This window comes from Oryctolagus cuniculus, chromosome 2, assembly GCF_964237555.1.
Source record: "Oryctolagus cuniculus chromosome 2, mOryCun1.1, whole genome shotgun sequence".
NCBI lineage: Eukaryota > Metazoa > Chordata > Mammalia > Lagomorpha > Leporidae > Oryctolagus > Oryctolagus cuniculus.
The window spans coordinates 146551957-146575394 of record NC_091433.1 but is presented as its reverse complement, the minus strand read 5'-3'; the positions used below and the strand labels follow the sequence as shown (position 1 = coordinate 146575394).

Sequence of the window (23438 nt, the reverse complement as noted above, 5' to 3'; positions counted from 1 at the left end):
TCTTTTGTTTTCTTTAAGACAGTGGTTTTCAAATTTGATCATGGATCAGAATTACCTGGAGAGCTTGTTGAAATGCTGCTTACCGGGCCCATTCTGAGTTTCTGATTAAGGTAACTGGGGTACAGTGCAAGAATGTGCATTTCTAATAGGTTCTCAGGTGCTGCTGGCGCAGTGATTATTATTATTTTTTTTATTTGACAGGTAGAGTTATAGACAGAGAGAGAAAGAGAGAAAGGTCTTCCTTCCATTGATTCACCCCCCAAATGGCTGCTACGGCCAGCGCACTACGCTGATCCGAAGCCACGAGCCAGGTGCTTCCTCCTGGTCTCCCATGTGGATGCAGGGCCCAAGCACTTGGGCCATCCTCCACTGCACTCCCGGGCCACAGCAGAGAGCTGGACTGGAAGAGGAGCAACCGGGACTAGAACCAGTGCCCATATGAGATGCTGGCGCCACAGGCAGAGGATTAACCAAGTGACCCACAGCACTGGCCCTGCAGTGATTACATTTTAACAACTACTTTAACCCATGTTACAAATAACTTCATTTTATAACTTATCTTGGTGCAATTCAACCATCACGAGGCATGTAGTCTGGTTGGTGTAGTTGAAGCCAGTGTCAGTCAATGAGCTGCTGTTTGGCTGGATTTATTCAAAGTCAAAGAGCTACATACAGAACTGTGCAGTCGTGGAAGCAGTCCGAGGCCTGAAGCTGTCAGACTGAAGAATCTCTACGGGTAAGTGTGTGATTTCCTCAGTGACATCACATTTGCCTGCAGAGATTTCCAGTCTGCCACTTTGAAATCGTATTTAATATGGACAAAAAAAGCTGCCTTCTTTCTCCTGTGATCTTTCTCGTTCTTCTGGATTTTAAAACTATATTAATGTTTGTTCAAAATTAAAACTGATGGGAAGAGTTAGAACTAGGATTCAGATAGGAGAGTAAATGAGAATGTATACTCTAATTCACCACACATCTCAATAGAAAGTGAAGGGAAAGGGGAAAAGTGAAACTTTTCTAAGCAACAACCAATCTTATTTGTAACAGTGTTTGAGCCACATTCAAGGCCTCCTGGATGATCCAGGTAAATGTCCTTGAGTTTCAAGCCATTTTATCCAAACATTAGACTTCACAGTAGGGCAACTCAGGGTCTCCTCTCCTTTTCCTTCCATTTCCTCCTCCTCTTCTAATATTTATTTATTTACTTGTTTATGAGAGAGAGAGTGAGAGCATGCTCATCTGCTCATTTACTACCCAAGTGCCCACAGCAGGTGGGACTGGGCCAGGATACAGCCCAGAGCCAAGAACCAATCAGTCCAATCCAGAACTCAGACGTGAACAGCAGGAACCTAAGTACTTGAGCCATCACTTGCTGCCTCCCAGGATGGTCATTAGCAGGAAGTTGGAATTGGAAGCAGAGCTAAGAATCAAACGGAGGTAGTCTGATAGGGCATCCGAACCATCGTCTTAACTGCTGTGCCAAAGGCTTGCTCTCAGAGTCTTTCTTAATTTGCAGCTAGGCCTAAATAATCACAAGAGAGATGAGTAGAATAAGGAAACACCCTTCTCACTTTTGTTTTCTCCATCTCTTTTGCTGAGCTAATGTCTTAGGATAAAATAACATTACTTGCTACTAATTTTTAAACTGCTGGAATAATGCATAATATATAATATCAATTTCAAAAGCTCAATTTAATTTTTGAATATTGTGATATGACTAACTTTATAAATTTTGTGTTCATTGGAACATTTTTTTCCAGTGTTCACTATTAACTTTACTCACCATCCCACTAGAACAGGGACTTAGTATATTTTGTTCCCTGTTGTGTTCTAGCACATAGAATAATTCCTGGACTATAGCAGGTGCTCAGTAAACTCTTATTACTGATGGTGGTTAATTTACTTAGGGTTTTTTTTCTCAAATATTTGTTTACCATTAGCAAAACTACATATACGTATATATATATTTGTATATATATATTTATGTATATACACACACACAAATCCAGTCAGGTAGTTTACTGATATCAGGGTGAATATATTTAATTTTGGACAAGCTAAAATCAGAACATCTGAACATATAAAGTCCATCTTGATAATCAAGAATAGTCCTGTAATAAAATATGCTATGGCTTTGTTTATAATACTTGGTTTGCAATGGAATTAATTATTTCCTAAAGTCTAGTGATGTATTATGTCTTTTAGGCATGTAGCTGTATTTTAGATAATGGTTTTTCCAGTCCTGTGTTATATCCAAATTTAAGTAATAATGAATCACAAAGTAGGTTTGATTATGTTTATACTACACAACACAGTGCCTTGATTATCAGTTAATCTGCTGTATACAAATCTTTGGGTTTCAAGATGACTTTAATAGCATCCTCTCAATTGAGTTCTGACTTTTCTAAATAAACTATAAATATAAAATTAACATTAAATCTCTCATAAGTGAGTAGAGGCTATAACAGGTGGCCCTGGTCTGATGTGAGTGGAGCTAAAATAATGTGTTGAAATAATTGCAACTCAGAAAGATAGAAGACATCTGGGCTTCAAGGAAGAACATTCCCATCCTTTGCCCCTCCTTTTTAAAATGGAGCACTGCGTCATTCTGGGCTGTGTCTAAAGGGCTTGTGCTAGGAATTCCATGATCCTCAGTCTATGCATCTAAGTTCCAAAGAATGGGACTAGCAATACCTCAGTTATGGAAGAAAAACAAAGCTGCTTAGAGCATCATTCATTGTCTCTTCTCCAATCATGCTTCTTGTTTTTTGTGTTGGCAGAGCCTGGTTAATGACATATCTTATTCTCTAGAAGGGAAGTTAAATGTGTCAGTGACGGAGTCATAGTTGCCATGCCCCTGAGTGTTGATATCTTGTTTGTTTCTTCTTTCCATGGGAAGGAATGGGTGGAAGAAAACTTGGGGACAGCATCATCATTTTAGTTGGCTCTATGACAAGGCTCTTTAGAGACAGCCAGTCTATAAACATAGGGCTCCTACTAGTTTAAGTAGTTAGCTAGAGAAAGACTCCTCTATAAATGTGAATATGACATGCATACATAATCTGCTATTAGTACAGTTGAATTTGTAAGACTATTTCTAGCCAAGATTAAAGGTCTGAAAAAATAAATAGTATGGCTACATTTGGAAAAATCAGGAGGCTAGGATGTACTTGTTGATTCTCCACTCTGGCTGTGCATCAGAAATGTCTTGCGTGTACAGAGCAGACAGTTTTATAAGCTCCCCCACAAGACTTAATGAACCTCAACTCTTATTATATGAATTTGAAAAATATCTTTTTGAAAAAAAATACTATTTTTTTAGGTAAGTTTCATATTCACAGAAAAATTGAGCAAAAGTGTAAAAGGTTCCTGTAAACCTGGTCTCCATACATGTGCAACCTTCCCCTTTGTCATGATTCCCCATTACAATGGTGGTGCATTTGTTATAATAGATGAACCTACATTGACACATAATTATCTCTCAAATTCATAGTATCCATGAGAGAGTTTTTGGTGTCCTATGGATTTTGACAATGTATAATGACATTCACCCACCATGACAGCATCACATGGAGTATATTCATTGCCTTAAAATTCTTTTGTTCTCTGCCTATTTATCCTTATCTCCCTTCCAATTCCTGGCAACCGCTGATATTTTTACAGTTGCCAGAGTGTTCTCTTTTCCTGAAGTCATATGGTCAAAATTATTTAGGCTATAACTTTCTCAGATTGCCTTCTCTCACTTAGTAATATGCAACCAGGTTACCTCCATGTCTTTTAATGGCTTGACAGTGTGTTTCTTTTTACTGCTGAATAATATTCCTTTGCCTGGTTGTACCCACAAAGCCACCTTGGTCACTTTCACATTTTGGCAATTATGAATAAAGCTGCTATAAACATCCATGTAAAAAATCTTGTGTGGGTCTAAGTTTTCAGTTCATGAGTATATACCAAGAAGTAGGATTGCTGAAGTGCATGACAATGGCATGTTCAGTTTTGTAAGAAACTGACAAATTATCTTCCAAAATGACCGTATCTTTTTGCATTCCCAGTGGCCATGGATGAGAGTTCCTGTTGCTCCACATCCGCCACAGCATTTGGTGTTCTCCATGTTTTGGTGTTTGGCTTTTCCAATAGGTATGTAGTGGGGTCTCTTTGTTCTTTTAATTTGCAATCTCTAATGAAAAGAATGTTGATCATCTTTTATATGCAATTTATATCTTCTGTAATAAAGTAGCTATTCAAGTCTTTCAACCATTTTAAAATATGATTCATTTTCTTACTGTTGCATGTTAAGAGTCCTTTGTGAAGGAGGTACCTTTCTCTGAAGGGAGGAGAGAACCTCCACTTTGACTATGACCTTGTCTAAACAAGATAAGAATCGGAGAACTCAGAGGGCTTCCATAGCCTTGGAAACTCATGGCCGGAGCATAGGGAGACTACTGATGCCATAGACAGGAGTGTCAATTGGTAAAGTCAACAACAGGAGTCACTGTGCGCTTACTCCTCATGTAGGATCTCTGTCCTTGATGTGCTGTGTATTGAGATTTAATGCTATAACGAGTACTCAAACAATATATTTCACTTTGTGTTTCTATGGGGGTGCAAACTGTTGAAATCTTTACTTAATGCATACTAAACTGATCCTCTGGGGGAAAAAAAAAAGAAAGAAAGAAATTATCAACTCCCAATTTGACTCTCACTGGGATTAAACATGACAATAGGTCTGATCTGATTTCATCATCATTTAAAAAAAATCATCTATTATTTCTCACTTTATGTTTCTGTGTGAGAGCAAACTGTTGAAATCCTTACTTAATGTATACTAAGCTGATCTTCTGTATATTAAGATAATCGAAAATGAATCTTGATGTGAATGGAAGGGGAGAGGGAGTGGGAAAGGGGAGGGTAGTGGGTGGGAGGGACGGTATGTGGGGGAAGCCATTGTAATCCATAAATCGTACTTTGGAAATTTATATTCATCAAATAAAAGTTAAAAAAAAAAGAGTCCTTTGTATATTTGGATAATAGTGCTTTATCAGATGTGTCTTTTGCAAATATTTTTCTTCTAGTATATAGCTTATCTACTCAATCCCTTGCTATCATCTTTTGCAGAATAGGAGTTTTATATTTTGACTAAGTCTAGCTTATCAATAATTTCCTTTATATGTCATACCTTTGGTGTTGTATCTAAAAAGTCATTGCTATACCAATATAATTTAAGTTTTTTCCTATTTGTCTTCTAGGAATTTTATAGTTTTGTGTATTATATTTAGGCCTGTAAACCATTTTGATTAATTTTTGTGAAGAATGTTAGCTATTTTATCTAATTTATTTATTTTTTGCAGCTGAATGCAAGATATTGTCTTGGCACTATTTCTTGAAAAGTTTATCGCTGCTCCATTGTGTAGCCTTTGCTCCTTTGTCGAAGATCAGTTGGCTATGTTTAGGTGGGTCTGTATCTGGCCTCCTGTTCTGTTCTGTTGATCTTTTGGTCTAATCTTTGACAATACTGCACTGTCTTGATTATTGTAATTCTATAGTAAGTATTGAACTTGAGTACTGTTGGTGTCCTGATTTTGTTTTACTTCAATATTGAGTTGATATTCTGGATCTTTTGGCTCTCTCTATAAATTTTAGAACCAGTTTGTTAATATTTACAAAATAACCTGAGAATTTTGAAACTGTGTTGAATCTACAGATCAAGTGGGGACAAAAGGACATCTTGACATACTGAATCTTTCTAACTATGAACATAGAGTAAATCTCCATTTGTTTAGTCTTTCCTTAACACATCACATAAGAGTTTTATGGCTTTCTCCATAAATATCTTGTACATCCTTCGTTAGATTAGACCCATTTCATTTTGGTGGGTGCTAGCATAAATGATAATGTGTTTTGATTTCAAATTCCACTGTTCATTGCTGGTATATAGGAAAGTGACTTTTCATATTAACCTTACATCCTATAATTTATTGATATTATCAATTGCTATAATTGCCAAAAAGTTTCAGGAGCTTTTTGTTGATTCTTTCAAGCTTCAGTACAAATAATCATGTAATCTGCAAAGATAGCTTCATTTCTTTCTTCCCAATCTGTGTACTTTTTTTTCACCTTTTTACATTTTTTTTGTGTTGGTTGTAACTTGAAGAACAATATTGAAAGGCAGTGGTAAGAGAAGACATTATTGTTTTATTCCTGATTTAGGGGGAAAGCTTTGAGTTTCTCACTGTTAAGTAGGATGTTGTCTGGAGGCTTTAATTAAAATATAAATTTTATAAGCTTGAGGAAGTTTCCGTATTCCTAGTTCTTTGAATTTTGTTGTGTCATTTTTACCATGAATAGGTTGAATTTTAAATATTTCTTCTGTACCTACTGATATGATCATGTGATTTATCTTTCTACCTTTGTCAATGTCATAGATTTTGGAAACTGAATCTTGAATGTCGAACTAACTGGCATACCTGGGATAAGTCCCACTCTATTTATTTGAAAGGAGACCAACAGGAGAGGGAGAGACAGATACAGAGATCTTCCATCATGGTACACTCCCCTAAATGTTTGTAACAGCCAGAGCTGAGCTATGCTGAAGCCAGGAGCCAGGAACTCCATCTGCATCTATCATAAGGTGGCAGGGACCCAAGTTCTTGAGTCATCTGCTGCTGCCTTCCCAGAAGAAGGTGCCTTAGCAGGGAGCAGGATCAGAAGCAGAGCAGCTGAGGCTCTAACAGGTACTCCGATATGGGATGCTGGCATTGCAAAAGGGGGCTTAAGCTACTCGAGCACAAAGCAAGCTGTGCAACTCTTTTTTTTTTTTTTTTTTTATTTTTTGACAGGCAGAGTGGACAGTGAGAGAGAGAGAGACAGAGAGAAAGGTCTTCCTTTGCCGTTGGTTCACCCTCCAATGGCTGCCGCTGCAGCCGGCGCACCGCGCTGATCCGATGGCAGGAGCCAGGATCCAGGTGCTTTTCCTGGTCTCCCATGGGGTGCAGGGCCCAAGCACCTGGGCCATCCTCCACTGCACTCCCTGGCCATAGCAGAGAGCTGGCCTGGAAGAGGGGCAACCGGGACAGAATCCGGCGCCCCAACTGGGACTAGAACCCGGTGTGCCGGTGCCGCAAGGTGGAGGATTAGCCTATTGAGCCACGGCGCCGGCCTGTGCAACTCTTTTTATTCAGTGTTGGATTTAATCAGTTAGTATTTTGTTGAAGATTTTTGCATCTTTTTTCATGAGAGATATTGATCTGTAGTTTTCCTTCCTTGTCATGGCTTTTCCTGGTTTTGACACAGGGTAAGTCTAGCCTTATGGTGTTAAGTTAGGGACTATTTCCTTTGCTCCCATTTTCTGCAAGAGATTATGAAGAATTGATAGAATTTCATCCTGAAGTGGATGGTAGAATTCACCAATGAATGCATCTGGGCTTTGTGCTTTCTATTTAAAAGGTTATTAATTATAGATCCAATTTCATTAATAGATAAAGGCCATTCAGATGTCTATTTCTTGTGTGACTCCCAGTAGACTGTCTTTCAAAGAATTGATCCATTTCATCTAGCTTATCAAATTTGTAGGGATAGGGTTGTTCATAATCATTTATTATCACTTTAATGCCTATGATATCTTTAATGATGTTCCTTCTTTCATTGCTGGTATTAGTATTTATTTTAAAGGTGCTAGTATTATCCTTTTCCTTAGTTAACCTGGCTAGAGATTTATCAATCTTATTGATCTTTTCGAAGAACCAGCTTTTGGTTTTTATTGAAATTCTCTATTGATTTCTTGTTTGTAGTTTTATTGATTCCTGCTGTTTTTCTTTTCTTCTGCTTACTTTAATTTGTTCTTTGTTTTCTAGTTTCCTAAGGTGGAAGTTTAGATGATTAATTTTTAGATAGCTCTTCTCTAATACATGCATCCAATGCTATAAATTTCTCCCTAGGCACTGCTTTCATTGCATCCATCAAATGTAGGTAAGTTGTATTTTCCTTTTCATTTAGTTCAAAATAATGTTAATTTTTCTCGAAGTTTATTCTTTTACTCATTTTATTAAAAAGTGTGATTATTCTCTACATTTTGGTAGGGCTTTCCAGATATCTTTCTGTCATCAAATTTTAGTTTAAATCCATTGTGACCTGAAAGCAGATTTTGTGTGATTTCTATCCTTTTATGGCCCATATGGTGGTCTATCTTGGTGAATGCTCTATGTGAGCTTGAGAAGAATGTGTACCTGTTGTTGAGTGAGGTAATTGATGCATTTCAATTTCATCTAGTAGATTTATGGTGTGTTCAGTTGTATCTCTACTGATTTTCTGCCTCATAGGTCTGTCCATTTATGAAAGAGAAGTGGTAAAGTCTCCAATTATAATATGCTTTCTATTTCCTCTTGCATATTATGATAATTTTTGCTTCACAAATTTTGGTTCTCTGTTGTTACATTCATATAGACATATATGATAAGGATTATAATGTGTTTTTGGAGGATTGACCACTTTATCATTAAATAATGCTCCTCTTTATCCCTGATAACTTCCCTTGCTATGTGGTTTGCTCTCTCCGCAGTTAATATGGCTCGTACTGCTTTCTTTGGATTGGTGTTAGCATGGTATATCTTTTTTTTTTTTTTTTTTTTTTTTTTTTTTTGACAGGCAGAGTGGACAGTGAGAGAGAGAGACAGAGAGAAAGGTCTTCCTTTGCCGTTGGTTCACCCTCCAATGGCCGCCGTGGCCAGCGCGCTGATCCGATGGCAGGAGCCAGGAGCCAGGTGCTTTTCCTGGTCTCCCATGGGGTGCAGGGCCCAAGCACCTGGGCCATCCTCCACTGCACTCCCTGGCCACAGCAGAGGGCTGGCCTGGAAGAGGGGCAACCGGGACAGAATCCGGCACCCTGACCGGGACTAGAACCCGGTGTGCCGGCGCCGCTAGGCGGAGGATTAGCCTAGTGAGCCGCGGCGCCGGCCAGCATGGTATATCTTGAGTCATAGTTTTGCTTTTAATCTGTATGTGTTTTTATATTTAAAGTGGGTTTCTTATAGACAACATATGATTTGTTCTTGGTTTTTGATTCACTTTCACAATTTCTGTCATTTAGTGAATGTTTGACCTACTGATTTTATCTGATTATCATTGTATTACTATCTACCATAATTGTTAATGCATTCTATTTGTTATCCTTGCTCTTCGTTCCTATTTTTATCTGTGATATTTTTCTGTCATAAATTGTATAGTTTTAATTGAACATATCATGATGCCATCTTCTCTTCCTTTTTAACATAACAATTTTATTTTTTTTGCCTTTTTTAGTGGCTGCCGTAGATTTTGAAATATATATTTTCTACTAATCCAAGTCCAAATAACACTATTCTACTTTATGGGTAATGGAAGTACTAAATATAGTAACAAAATATCCCTAATTCTTCTGTTCTGTCCCTTTAATCACTACAGTCATTTCACTCATACTCAAACATGCATAGTATATACATGTATGTTTGTGTATGTAACACATAATCATACAATATTGAATAATTGTTACTATTGTTACTATTGTTTTAAACAGTTTTGTATTATATTAAGAATAAGAAAAACAAGTTTTTATTCTCACTTGGTCTTTCTCTGATCCTCTTTCTTTATGTGGATCTGAGTTCTGATCTGTATAAACTTCTTTCTCTCTGAAGGATTTATTTTAAATTTTACTTACTTGTTTTCATTTATTTGAAACACACACACACACAGAGCGAGCGAGCAAGCAAGCGCTTCTACCTACTGGTTCAGTTCCCAAGTGCCCACAACAGCCAGGCTGAGCTAGGCTGATGCCAGGAACTGGAAACTCAATCCAAGTCTCCCATGTGGTTGTCAGGGACCCAAGTTCATCGTCTGCTGCCTCCCAGTTTGCACATTAGCCAGAAAATGAAATTGGAATCAGAGCAGGACTCAACCCCTAGCATCCTGGTACGAGATATGAGGCATTTTAACTACAGTACCAAATGCCCACCCTTGCAGAATTGTATCGCTTCTTGCAAGGCAACTCTCCTGACAACATGTTTTCTCAATTTTTGTTTATCTCCTTTAGTTTTGAAGTATAACGTTCACAGGGTACAGAATTCTAGGCTGGTGAACTTTTTTTTTCCCTCAGCAACATAAATATTTCACATGATTCTCTTCTTGTTTGTATGGTTTCTGGGAAACTATCAGATAGAATTCTTATGTACTCTTTCAAAGGTAAGGTGTGGAGGCCCCACAACACCTGGTGCTTTTAGGCCTCAAACTTGTCCACCCTGGTTTTCTAGCTATTGCAGTTCTGTTGTTCCTGTGCCACGCTGGCACCTGAAACTTCTACTCAAGAGTTTCTACTCTGCTGTATCTTTTCCTCTCCCTCTCTCCCTCTCTCTCTTTCTCCCTCTCTCCCTCGCTCGCTCTCTCCAGTTTTTGGGGCAGTTGTTTGCCTTCCGACCTCAGAGTTGTTGATTTTTCATGTTATTCAGCACTTTACTTGTTGTTAGGACAGAATGGTGACTTCTCAACTCCCAACCTGAAACCCAAAGTCTGGATGTCTCTATTTTTACGGTAAGTCTGCTGATTGGACAGGTTGGTGTTAGAGCTCACTGTTTTTTAACCTTTAAAAATAATGCCAGTTTATTTTTTAAAGAATCTTAGTTTGTAAATTTATAAAAGATATAAAAATGATAAAAGTGGGGCTGTTCTGGTCGTGTGTGCATTGCCAAGGGAGGGACCCAGGATTTGTCCCCTTAAGCACTCTCCTATGACAGCCCAAACTGCCCCTGGAAAGCCCCATCCTTGGCCAGCCAGTCACTCTGGTGTCTCCAGCATGGGGAACACCAGGGATTTCCCACAGGTCTTGGAAAGTGCAGTGTGAAAGCGTTTGGTGCCTGCAGTGTAGGGGGTGTGTATCTGAGTGGCCAATCCAAGAAAGGAACAGCGCCCAAAGGGGTACAGACCTCAGATGCTGGGCCAACACTCACCGCTGGAAAGTAAAGGGGGCAGGAGAGTGATGCAGTTGGAACCAAAGTAATGTGTGTGCTGCACAAAACGACCATTTTGCAACCAGCCTCCTCAAAGTGATCCTGCCATGCAGGGTATTATTTAGTTAACCCAGCCTGACGGGATGTTTTAAAGGTGGAGGATTGCCCTGGTGATGAACAAATATGAGAAATAAACTTCCAGCGGGGCTGGGTTGCCTGCTGACTGTGATTTCCTGATGATCTATAACAATGGTTATTCACTAACAGCTGGCTCATGTCTCCCTCGGACAAAGCCACTGGGAAGAGCAGACGCTCTGATTGGTGAACCAGAACCGTTTCCCTGGTAACCGCTAACTAGCACGTGTTTTATTGTTTCCAACTGCTTTTCCTGGGGTATTTGCAGGTGGTGGGAGATGCTTTCTTAAAGAGGGGTCATAACCTCATGAACTTTCAGATGTTGCAACAAATTGGGGAACAAAACATTTTTTTTCTTTCAAATATGCTAAGTAAATCTTATTACATAGTATTTTCAAGACAGTTTCAGTCCAACAGTGTGTTTGGCCATTATTTCCAGATGTTATTAATTTTAAAGTCAGCGTTCCATTTTATGATCGGGATCTATAGAACAGCAATATTAGTGATATATATGACTACAGACTATTATTTTGGTCTTTTAGGGTGTGTGTTCTAGTTCTACGTGTGCTATAAAATGTGAGATCGCACCATAAAATATATGTTTTTAATTGGCCTTTTAATGGTTTGTATATTTGGTCTCTTCACTAATTAACTCCATGTTTTTGCCTTGCTTGTAGTTTTCTTTTTCATTTTTAATGCACCAGAAAATTTATATTGTTACTATAAAGTACATGACTAAAGGAGATAAGAGTTGATCATATTAGAATTTCCTTTTCTATGTATTTGACGTATTTTTGAAAGGGTTGGTTAATTTCCAGATGGTTAGCTCCCCCTTCTGTCTGGTTTGCAGAATTCACATCTTTTGAAAGCACAGAAGTCATTGTAGTATGTATCACAAAACTCCCTGTCTTGACTGAGGCCTGAATGTAGTTATTATCTGTAGAATAGCAAATTTGTGAGTTGGAATATGTAGGATGATTCTATTATAATAGTTTGGCTTAAAACACAATGATCTGTTCTGCCATAGATGCTGGCTAAAAGAAAATGAAAACACTCTTTTAAATTAATATCGACCTTTATCTGCAGACGTTCCTAAAAACATGCAGCCTTGATCAATCGCTTGTCTGAACTCTGTTTGAAACACCTGGGCTTTGCTCAAATAAGCATTTGCCACTAGATTTATATGGCATTCAAACAAAATTGCAACTCAAGTCTGCTCTTGAGCCTGATTTGCAAAGCCTTTTGAACCAAGTGTTCTTCATGGGTTTGCAAACATGCACCTGCTTATAATTTCAATCAGTAGCATTCAAATGCTCTTCTTTGGGTCCTCAACTGTTTTTTAAAGGCTTATTTAATTTTTTAAAAAATGTTTATTTTGCTTTCTTTGGTATAGTTCAATCAATACAGGATGAGTTGGGATTATGTGATGAAAATGAACACACACAAAAAATCCTTCAAGTAAACCAAAAGAGCTAGAAAACTATATATATAAGATAATGAAGATACTTAGGCACAGTATATTTCTAGAGATGCAATGATATGACTATTTTTGACTTTGAGGAGGTAAATATAGATTGGTTCAGCCTCACCCTTCTCTTTTTTCTCAGAGGTGGGTGGTGGGAATTATCTAACCCTAATTATGGGAACATATATGAACTGAGTACTGTTCCCAGCTCTCTTTGCTTTTGATAGGGTAAGCATACCTCAGGGCCCTATGAAAGAGAAGCTACATTTTTCCTCATATACTCCTGCTGACATCAAGTGATGGTATTCTTTCCTTTTTAGTTTAATTAGAGTGGAAAAAATGGAGTTTTGCTTTCAAGGAATAATTTTAATATATTGAAATGAAAATAAGAAAATTACTCATCATCTGAATTCAGAGACTTAAGTATAAATTTGAAAATTTAATATTACTTCCTTATCTTCAAGTAGGTGAAATAACCAAGCCATAAACTACTGGACACTAAATCTCATGTAGAATGAGGGGTTGCTGGACATCACAGACCATAGCACACTCATTCAACCCCTGCTTCCATAAAGGAAATGTTGAGAACAGCAGGATAGTCATCCTGTCCTGGCTGGTGATAGAGCTGGCTTTTTGGTTCCTATTCCAGTACTCTTTTGACCAGGTCACTCTTGTACAGGAGTTAAGGAGTTCTTCCCTTACATAGGTTCCATCAAAACAGCTCTGTGATTTCTTTTCTCTTCCAAATTCACAGACTCTGACCCCCATTTTCCAGATTTGTATCTTAGTGACTTATTAGCTGAATTACTTTGTCCTAGTTAACCTATGTATCTGTGTTTCAGTTATGAAATGAAGATAACAGTATCTCTTAGTTAAGACCAGTGAGGTATATGGCACAGTGCCTGGTACATAGTAAGAATATGACAAACATTAACAATTATTTTTATTCTAAGTTTCTGCTTTTCTTCTCCCAGTATGTGCTGTGATCTTAATTTACTCTGCAGCACACCATAATCACATTCTAAAACAATGAGGATTATATACTGTGTTCACAGCAGCTTTCACAATAGCCAAGGTGGAAGACAGCCAAGTGTCCATTGACAGGTGAATGGATAAGCAGGGTGTTGCAGACTACACATAAATGGGAATATTATTCAGTCTTACAAAGGAAGGAAATTCTTTTTTTTTATTTTTATTTATTTATTTATTTTTTTTTGACAGGCAGAGTGGACAGTGAGAGAGAGAGACAGAGAGAGAAAGGTCTTCCTTTGCCGTTGGTTCACCCTCCAATGGCCGCCGCTGCAGCCGGCGCACCGCGCTGATCCGATGGCAGGAGCCAGGATCCAGGTGCTTTTCCTGGTCTCCCATGGGGTGCAGGGCCCAAGCACCTGGGGCATCCTCCACTGCACTCCCTGGCCACAGCAGAGAGCTGGCCTGGAAGAGGGGCAACCGGGACAGAATCCGGCGCCCCAACCGGGACTAGAACCCGGTGTGCTGGCGCCGCAAGGTGGAGGATTAGCCTATTGAGCCACGGCGCCGGCCTCGGAAGGAAATTCTGATACATGCTACATAGGCAATCCTTGAGGACATTATGCTAAGTGATGTAATGAGTCAAAAAAGACAAATAATATATGATTCCACTAATTTGAGGTACCCAGTGCAGTCACATTCATAAAGAGAAGATAGAATGTTGGTTGCCAGGGGTTGGGTGATGAGAAGAGGAAGTGTAATGCATGGATAGCTTCTGTTTTGCAAGACAGAAAGAGTTCTGGAGAGTGGTGTACTGCACTGTGGATATCCCTCACACTACTGAGTTGAACATTTAAAATGGATAAGACAATCACTTTTATGTTATGTGCATTTTGCTATAGCTAATAATAATGACAAAGCAACAACCAAAGGATCTACTGCACTTAAAGCACATTAGTTGTGTTAGTTCACCCTGTACATTTTGGCTTATTGGCCCCAGAGCTCTGGGCCAATGCTGTGGGTTAGGAAAGAAAAAGTGTTGGTGGATGGCTCAGTCAGTGATTGCAATGTTCGAACTTCATGTCTGTTTTAGTGCTGTTTCCTTCCTCTAGGATTGCTGAATCCCTGCCAGGGATGGACTTAATTTCCAGGGCCTTATAGTTTATGGACTTGGATAAAATTACAAAAGCACACTTTCCCCATAGTCACATGAAGAAAATCCTCAGATTCTTCAAAAAATGCAAACACATGAAAAGCAAATTTGATTCAGCAAGTTTACTGTAGCAAGAACTCCTCTGGGGGAGGGGGTGGTATTGGCTGTTAGAAAGAAACTTGGAAATTGCCCTGTTGAACAAAGCCTGCAAAGAGGCAGAGAGGGAGAGAAGGAGAGAGAAGAAAAGAGAAGAAAACTGTATTTTGGTTTAGGATTTTTCTCTTAAATTTCTGTTTATCATTATTGTGTATGAAGATCAAAAACGTCGTAGAAACACTATGAAGAAACACACTGAACAACACTGAAACACAAAAACACACAAACATATTGAAGAAGGGCCTCTGCTGAATTGGTGTTTGCTAATTTCTTATAATAATTTGTTCTAAAAGCTGCAACCCTTTCGTTTCAGTCCAGGAATTCCTTTTATCTTTTATTCAAAGTTCAATTTGCTTTTGATTTCAAGTCAGTAACATTTACTATGATTCTACGTTGTAGTGAAGGCTGTATGTCCCAGAGCAAAGTACTGGGTTAGGATTTTATAAAAAGTTTTTAAAGAAGGTAAATACTTCAAGCCTATTTTAAAAAAAAGCTTTCATTTAGTGTCCAGAGTAATTAAATATACTGGGAATCATAACAAATAGTCATTCTTCCAAATGGGGTTCCCTTTATGATTATGGGATTTAGATAAGATAAATATCTGCAGAGAAAAATTCTTCAACCATACTTGTATTGCAGTAGGGAGAGCGCTGTTTTTTCAAACATGCTAGAAGGGAACAATAACTACACTAGTGGATGTGGATGCTGAAGCCAGTGTCAAAAAGAAATAGGAGATGTCCTACTTTTATCAGCCTCTCAAAAATAGCAATTAAAATGCTTAGTATCGGGGCTGGATTAAAGTTTGCCATTTAAATAATGTCACTTTTTGTTTGACCTTGTTGTTTTAAATAACAATTAGGACAGGAGTTTGGCTTTACATGTTTTATGTACAAATTAAAATATAAATTGAAACATAATTATTAGCTTTTTCAGGGGCATAGCCCCAAACCTAATTTCAGCATACTCTTAATAAAAAGTCTGAATTTATGAATTCACCTACAGATTTTTAATTGGAATCCCAGGAGGTCACTAACAATCATGGAATTATAAAATATGCATAAAGGAAAACATCAGACTTACCAAGAAATCCAGCTGTTAGCAGTGTATGACAAATAGCACATTTTGGTGACATTGTTCACTTCTCTGTCTTTCAGCGTCAGGCATTTTCTTTGATCATCTGAAGGCTTTAGGCATAGGTGAGGAAAAAAAGGGGAAGATTTTTAACCTTAAGAGCTATGAAAGATGAAAAACAGGCCATGACAAACACATCTAAACACAGCAATGTATTTCATAGTAGAAACAGTCCCCTTTCATTCCCAATATTCCTGGTTGAATGAGTGCACATCACCCCAAGGATTCTTACTAAAAACATTTGACCCTTTTGAGAGGGAGCCATCATTAAGTTCAGTTTGAAAAGTTCACATTCAGCTTTTGCCACACGTGAACCTTGGATGGCTTTTGAATCCTTTTCAAGTCATGAAATCTTACAGAGAAACTAAAGAGAAAGAGATCAGATCACGGCCTACCTCTGTCAGCCCTTGAGGATCCCCTTTCCAAGTAGTTTCTTACATAGTAAGGCTGCATCAGAAGCCCAGTTCTTCTTCCTAGAAGTTATTAAATCAGCAGAAAGAAGGACAATAATGGCACATGAAATCTAAGTTTTGTATAGGAAACAGACAAGCAGTCTACACTTTGTAATTCACTTGATAGACAGAGCCATTTTGACAGCCCTAACCTTGGAAACCACAGGTCCTGCTGAGCTCAGCAGGAGTCCAACGCTGAGTACCATCTGTCAAAGCTTTATCCCTCACCCCCACCCCATCCACGCCTTTACTATAAGATGCTAACAAGAGCACTGAATGAAAGTCACTAACTACAGTTAAACTTGTGTGTGTTGGAACACCAGTGTTAGGATGAAAATTTTACTCGTGGAATCTACCAAATTTACATGAACCAAATTGGTTATTTTATGTGTCTTGTTAATGGTTACCTACAGAAGAAAGTGAGGGTTAAAGAACTATATAATCATACCCCAAGCAGCTATTACTCCAAAGTAAGGGAACTACACATCATTTTGTGTGTTTTTGCCAACTCTGTTGCTAAAATGATAGTGATTGGGAAAGTTCTATACTGTAAGGATTTTTTTGTTCTCAGTGTAGCTTAATTAAACATGTATAAAAGCAACAGATTCAGTTCTTTAAAAAAAAAGGGGATTTTGCCAAATTAAACTATTGATTTGTAAAACAAGTATCATTCAGGACATACTCTTCCTCTCTCTGGTATAATCAATCCTAAAAAATTAACAGGCCTAGTCATAATAAAATCAATTAAATCAAGTGGGGTATAGCTCATACTGCTCTTGTGGGAAGACAGTACATCAACTCAAAACATAAGGAAGCTATCCTTTAAGTGCTACCAAAATGCTACATGTTTTTTGAATTATAAATTTGTTTTACATTGCATTTAAAAACATTGAATAATTAGTAATGTAGGATATGTATTAAAATCCTTAAATGTAGAATACTTCTAGCACATGTAGTTCATTCAGAAACCAAGAGAAATAGCTTTAATCAATGACTGTATTCTACACATGTGTCCTTTATGCATTTTGCTTAATATGCCATGTGTACACATTTTGCAGGAATTTGAGATCCCGTATGTGTAAATATTAGAAATGTTTTGTACAATATATTTTAATAAATTGCACATCCAGAAGATATTGTTATATAAAGTAAGTAATTTATTTTCTTTTTTTTTTATTATTTATTTTTTTTTTTGACAGGCAGAGTGGACAGTGAGAGAGAGAGACAGAGAGAGAAAGGTCTTCCCTTGCCGTTGGTTCACCCTCCAATGGCCGCCGCTGCAGCCGGCGCACCGCGCTGATCCGATGGCAGGAGCCAGGATCCAGGTGCTTTTCCTGGTCTCCCATGGGGTGCAGGGCCCAAGCACCTGGGCCATCCTCCACTGCACTCCCTGGCCATAGCAGAGAGCTGGCCTGGAAGAGGGGCAACCGGGACAGAATCCGGCGCCCCGACTGGGACTAGAACCCGGTGTGCCGGCGCCGCAAGGTGGAGGATTAGCCTATTGAGCCACGGCGCCGGCCAGTAATTTATTTTCTTTATCAAAACTGGCTACTTAGTAAATTATTGTTTCTAATATTATAAGGTTGGATTTTGTCCATCACTTTTGTAAGACATTCAGCTGTATGTGTTTTTATTAACATGCGTGCAAATGCAACTGAAAGAGATCGGAATAGATAACAAGAGAGTACTTAAAGTTTGTGATGGAATTAAAAGGTAAGTTTGGCGTAGCGGGTGAAGCTGCCGCCTGCAGTGCCAGCATCCCATATGAGTACCAGATCGTGTCCCGGCTGCTCCACTTCTGATCCAGCTCTCTGCTATGGCCTAGGAGGGCAGTGGAAGATGGCCCAAGTCCTTGGGCCCCTGCACCCATGGGAGAGAACCGGAAGAAACTTCTGGATCCTGGCTTTGGATCGGCACAGCTCTGGCCATTGCGGTCATGTGGGGAATGAACCAACAGATGGAAGACCTCTCTTTCTCTTTCTCTCTTTCATTCTTCCTCCCTCGCTCCCTCCCTCTGTGTGTGTGTGTGTGTGTGTGTGTGTGTGTGTATAACTCTGACTTTCAAATAAATAAATAAATCTTTTTTTAAAAAAGTAAGGTTATTTTGGTGCTGAGAATTTCAAAATTTTGAATTTTGGTGGACATGAGGCAGTCATCCAAAAGTTCCATGTAAAAATGTGTAGTGTGAAAAAACTATGCATTTTTAAGAAGATTTACTTATTTATTTGAAAATCAGAGATATATGGAGAAGGAAAGACAGAGAGAGGTCTTCCATCTGCTGGTTCACTCTGCAGATGGCTGCAATTGCCGGGGCTGGGCCAAGCTAAAGTCGGGAGTGAAGAGCTTCATCTGGGTCTCCTATGTAGATGAGGGGTCCAAACGCATGGGTCGTCTGCTGCTGCCTTCCCAGGGGCATTAGCAGGGAGCTGGATCAGAAGTAGAACAGCCAGGACTCAAACCAGCACCCATATAGAATGCTGGCATTACAGGTGGTGGCTTTACTGGCTATGCCATGAGGCCAGCACCTTCAAAATTTTTCCACGAACATTTTGAAGTGCCCTTGCATTTGTTATTGAGCTGAGGCTTTGCCCCTTCTCTGAGCTGCCCTCGCCTGCCATTCCTCTAAGGACAGGCTGATCTTGTTCAGAGACTGAGGAGGGAGGCTGCCTTTGCTGGCAGATGGGGGTCCCTGCTCAATAAATACCACGTGCTCCAGTGTGCTGTTGCCTGACCTCTTGGGGTCAGGATGCAACTTCTAGTGCAATGAGAAAGAGTATGCAAAGGCAAACGCCCAGGGGAGAGGAATTAAAATTAATTTTGTGGTCAGTTAGTCTAAGAGCAAAGAGCAACAGGAGAGCAGGAGGAGAGGTACCCCCAGGTGGAGAAAGGACGCAGACAGGGAGGAAACTTGTTTCACCAGGGTTTGACCTGAGGAAGCCTGCCTGAAGTGTCCATGCAGTACCCCTTCTTTGTATCGTGAATGTAGACTTTCTTGATTCTCACTGTTATGTTGCTCATTATCATAATCTCAGAGTGTCATGATGGGTCTTTGGCCTAGTGGTTAAAAGACTGCTTAGGATGCAGTACCTGGCTTTGATACCTGGCTGTGGCTCCTACTCCAGGTTCTTGCTAATAATGGGAGACTCCAGTAATTGTGTTCCTGCCACCCAAACGGGAGATCCAGCTACTGACTTCAGCCCCACTAGCCATTGTAGGCATCTGGGGAGTAAACTGACAGATGGAAGCACTCTTTATCTATTTGTTTCTGTGTCTGCCCTTCAAATGAAGTAAATAATCTCAGAGTTCAAGGGATATTGTGGGTCATTAAGTCAAAACCTTTATTATGAGGAGGAACAAACTGAAAGATCAATCTAATCTGGTTTATCACAACTTTTTTGATTGTTTTTTAAAGCTATGCTTCAATGAAATTTGTGTTTAAGTCCTTCTAGATAAGTTCCTGTAACTTAACTTAATGATATCCTCAGGTAAGCAATGCCAACAATGTGCAAGCAGCAATGCAGAATCCCATTCTACAAAAGGGACAGCTGAGGCTTGAGGAACGACAGAAACAGTCTAGGACCTCATTTCTCCTGATTCCTATGCTAGAAATCATAGGCAGATCTATCTCATCTCAAAATATAACACACACCTCTGTTGCTTGGCATTTTTAGACCAGAAATGGTATTACTTCATGAGTGTTTGAAGATGCTACTGAGACTTGCCCCTTTCTCAAGGCAGGCAGCTTCATTTTGTGGTAGTCTTTAAGGGCCACCACAAGTGGGGAGCTGTTCCCGTACCCATCTTGACCTAAAGTGCAGGGTTTGTTCTCCCAGTATAGCTCCTTTCTTTGTGAGCTTTATACAGAGCCTCGTTGGTATGAGAGCCAGTATTTGTTTCATCCTCAGAAGAAACCTGTAGAGTGAGGGAGTTGGGGTTCAAAGAGGCTGGATGCTGCAGGTTCTAGCATCCTCCTCTGTAAACTGGAGATGGTACTATTACTGACCTTGGAGGTTTTAATGAGCAAAGGTGCTGATGACTTTACTGCTGAGCGCAGAGCAAGTGCTCAGTGTGTATTCATTTTTGTTTTTACTATTTTTACAATTGTTTGTTCAATCTTTTTTTTTGAAAGAGTGAGTTTTCATCTTCTGGTTTTCCCCTCAAATGTCCACAACAGCCAAGGGTGAACCAGACTGAAGCCAAGTGCCTTGACTCCATTTGGATCTCCCACATGGGTGGCAGAGACCCAATTACTTGAGCCATCACTGCTGCCTTCTAGAGCATACCTTCTAGCAGGAAGCTGGAAGCAGAAGCGGAGGCAGAACTTGAACCTAGGCATTTCCATATGCAATGCAGGCATCTAAACTGCTGAGCCAAATGTCTGTTCCCACTTCTGTTGTTATTACCTGTGAAATTTATAAACAGATTTAATGATAATTTATGACAACCATATGAGGTTTCACAGCTACTATATATTTTTGTTTCCTACTCATAATATTAGTTTATTTTAAGGAAATAATAAAAAATTAACTAAAACTAAATTAAATAACTACTAAGATAATGTAACAACTACTAAAATAATAACTCCTAAAAGTTTAGAGAATAATTATCTGTATTCTATTTATCTTGATAGAGTATGTTTTACAAATGCTTTGCATTTTTCTCTAGAAGGGCAGCTATCTTTACACAATTGGGATCATAATATACTATAATTTTATAACCTGATTTTCCTCTTGCCATTATGCCAGCGTTTCTATTGTGGCTGCCAGGTCTTGATGAATATCATTTTTAAAAGATTTATTTCTTTATTTGAAAGTCAGAGTTACACAGAGAGAGGAGAGGCAGAAAGAGAGAGAGAGAGAGGGAGAGAGAGGTCTTCCATCCACTGGTTCACTCCCCTATTGGCTGCAATGGCTGGAGCTGTGCCAATCCGAAGCCAGGATCCAGGAGTTTCCTCCAGGTCTCCCCCTTGGGTGCAATGGCCCAAGGATTTGGGCCATCTTCTACTGCTTTCCCAGGCCATAGCTAAGAGCTGGATCGGAAGTGGAGCAGCTGAGACTAGAACCCATGCCCATATGGGATGCTAGCGCTTCAGGCCAGGGCATTAACTCGCTGCGCCACAGTGCCAGCCCCAATGAATATCATTTTAAATCAGTAAATATTCCATAATTTAATTAGCTAGATATGCTGATGAAAGAGTCTTTTGGTTGCTTTGATTTTTTCTCTAAGTAATTCTCCAATAACGAGTTTAGTACATACAACGTTTTCTTCTTTGGACACATTTTTTTAGGTTACATTTTCAGAAGTTAAATCACACATTAGATTAGAACTTGTATATTTTTGTAACATTTGCTACTTATTGCTAAATCATGGCCTTACTTTTCTATTTTTATCTTATTAACCTTATTTTATAACTTTCTTTTTTTGGTATGGGGTCTCCAATCTATTTTTTTTAAAGATGTAATTAATTCAAAGTCACAGACCTGAATAATGGGAGAACCAAGACTTGGAGCCCTCTTTCTTCTATCCTAGGATACCAATGGCAAAATATGCTCACGTTCTAGGTGTCTGAGGCTTGGACATTCCCTGAGGACCAACTGAGGCAGCAGAAAAGGCAGAAGTCTAGGAGTTGATAAATCTGAGTTCAATTCCTCCTAAGACTAATTAGCTGCTGTTTGACCTTGGTCTTTTCATTTATAATATAGTACCATTGATTCTTGCTCCTAGTTCTTGAGGAGTTTGAGGCTTAGATAATGTACCCATGTGCTCTTGGAGCAGCGTACACTGAATAAGAAGCTATAATCCAATACTTCGCAGACTTGAATCTGCATGGGGAGCACCTGGGGATCTCGTTAAATCTTGTTCAGTAGGTTTAGGTGAATCTGCGATTTTGCATTTCTGACAAGGTCCAGGTAATCCTGAATGCTGCTGGTGGTCCAAGGACCACGCTTTGAGAAGTCACCACTCTGAGAAGCAGTGGCTGTTCATTTCCAAGGGCCAAGCGCACCAACCACCGAGCAGTTTTCATAAATGGTTAGAAAGGATAAACACTAACTAGTTGGCTGGCTGTTTCTGATGCGGTCTCTCATGCTGTGGTGTTTGAAGATTCTGAGCTGTTTGTGGCCAAGGATAGCTGATCTGTGTCCGCTGTGATACCGGAGATTGCCAGAACCTAGAGACATCCCCTTATCTGAGAGGCAGTAGGAAGTGAAAATCGGCAACCTGGAATAACGGTGTGATGTGAAAAAGCCCTGGCTGTTTCTTATTTCCCTTATCTGCACAGAAATCCAAGAGTACTTCCTACTCTTGTTTCATATCTTGTCGAAGATTCCACCCAAGCCCCCTTAAAAGCTAACTGAGAAAACTGGGAGGCAGCACCTTAGAAACCACAGCTCTTTGTTACAAAGCTTCCCAAACAGCTGCTGCATGAAAAGAAGCAAGATCCTGCCGCGGCTGAGGGCAAGAGGGCAAGTCGGAAGTGGGATGTCCGCGCGGGCTCCTTTCTCTGCACGCAGGCTGCCCCGCGAGGCGCCCGCACCTGTTCCTACACATTCCTGCTGGCTTCTGTTGTTTGCACTCGCTGTCAAAGGCGTCCCGTGGGAAGGCTGGGACAAGGCTTGTCAGGGAGCAAGAAAAGCCGGCAGTGCGGCGGTTGGCTTACAAATGTGAGGATGTTCACCGCCCCAGTAGGGACTCATTTCCCATTTCCCGTTTGCATCACCACGAGCCCGATGTCAAAGGAGATCCTTAGTTTAGGTACTGTGGCCGAGAACGGACTTCTGAAACTCAGGTGGCAGGGATAGCCTGGTTTCATTCTAATGAAACTGAACCCTGGTGAGCAGGCCCCGTGGAGTTGTTATTAGAGAGCTGGATGATATGTTTTCAAGAAGAAAGAAAGAATCCTAGTTTTAAGAGCAGGGGGAAAGTAGTATATTTGTGTGTTAGACCTGAGCTGTGCAAGGTTAGAATGGCTTTGAAGGAAACAGTGGACTGGAAAATGTACTTTGATT

The 23438-nt window shown here is 39.6% G+C and overlaps 1 non-coding gene across 1 annotated transcript; it reads right to left on the bottom strand.

Annotated features, from left to right (window-relative positions):
* Positions 1–722: 722 nt before the first annotated feature.
* Positions 723–784, bottom strand: MIR216B (microRNA mir-216b). Its single transcript, NR_162587.1, has one exon. It is a non-coding gene; the product is annotated as a microRNA mir-216b (primary transcript).
* Positions 785–23438: the final 22654 nt, after the last annotated feature.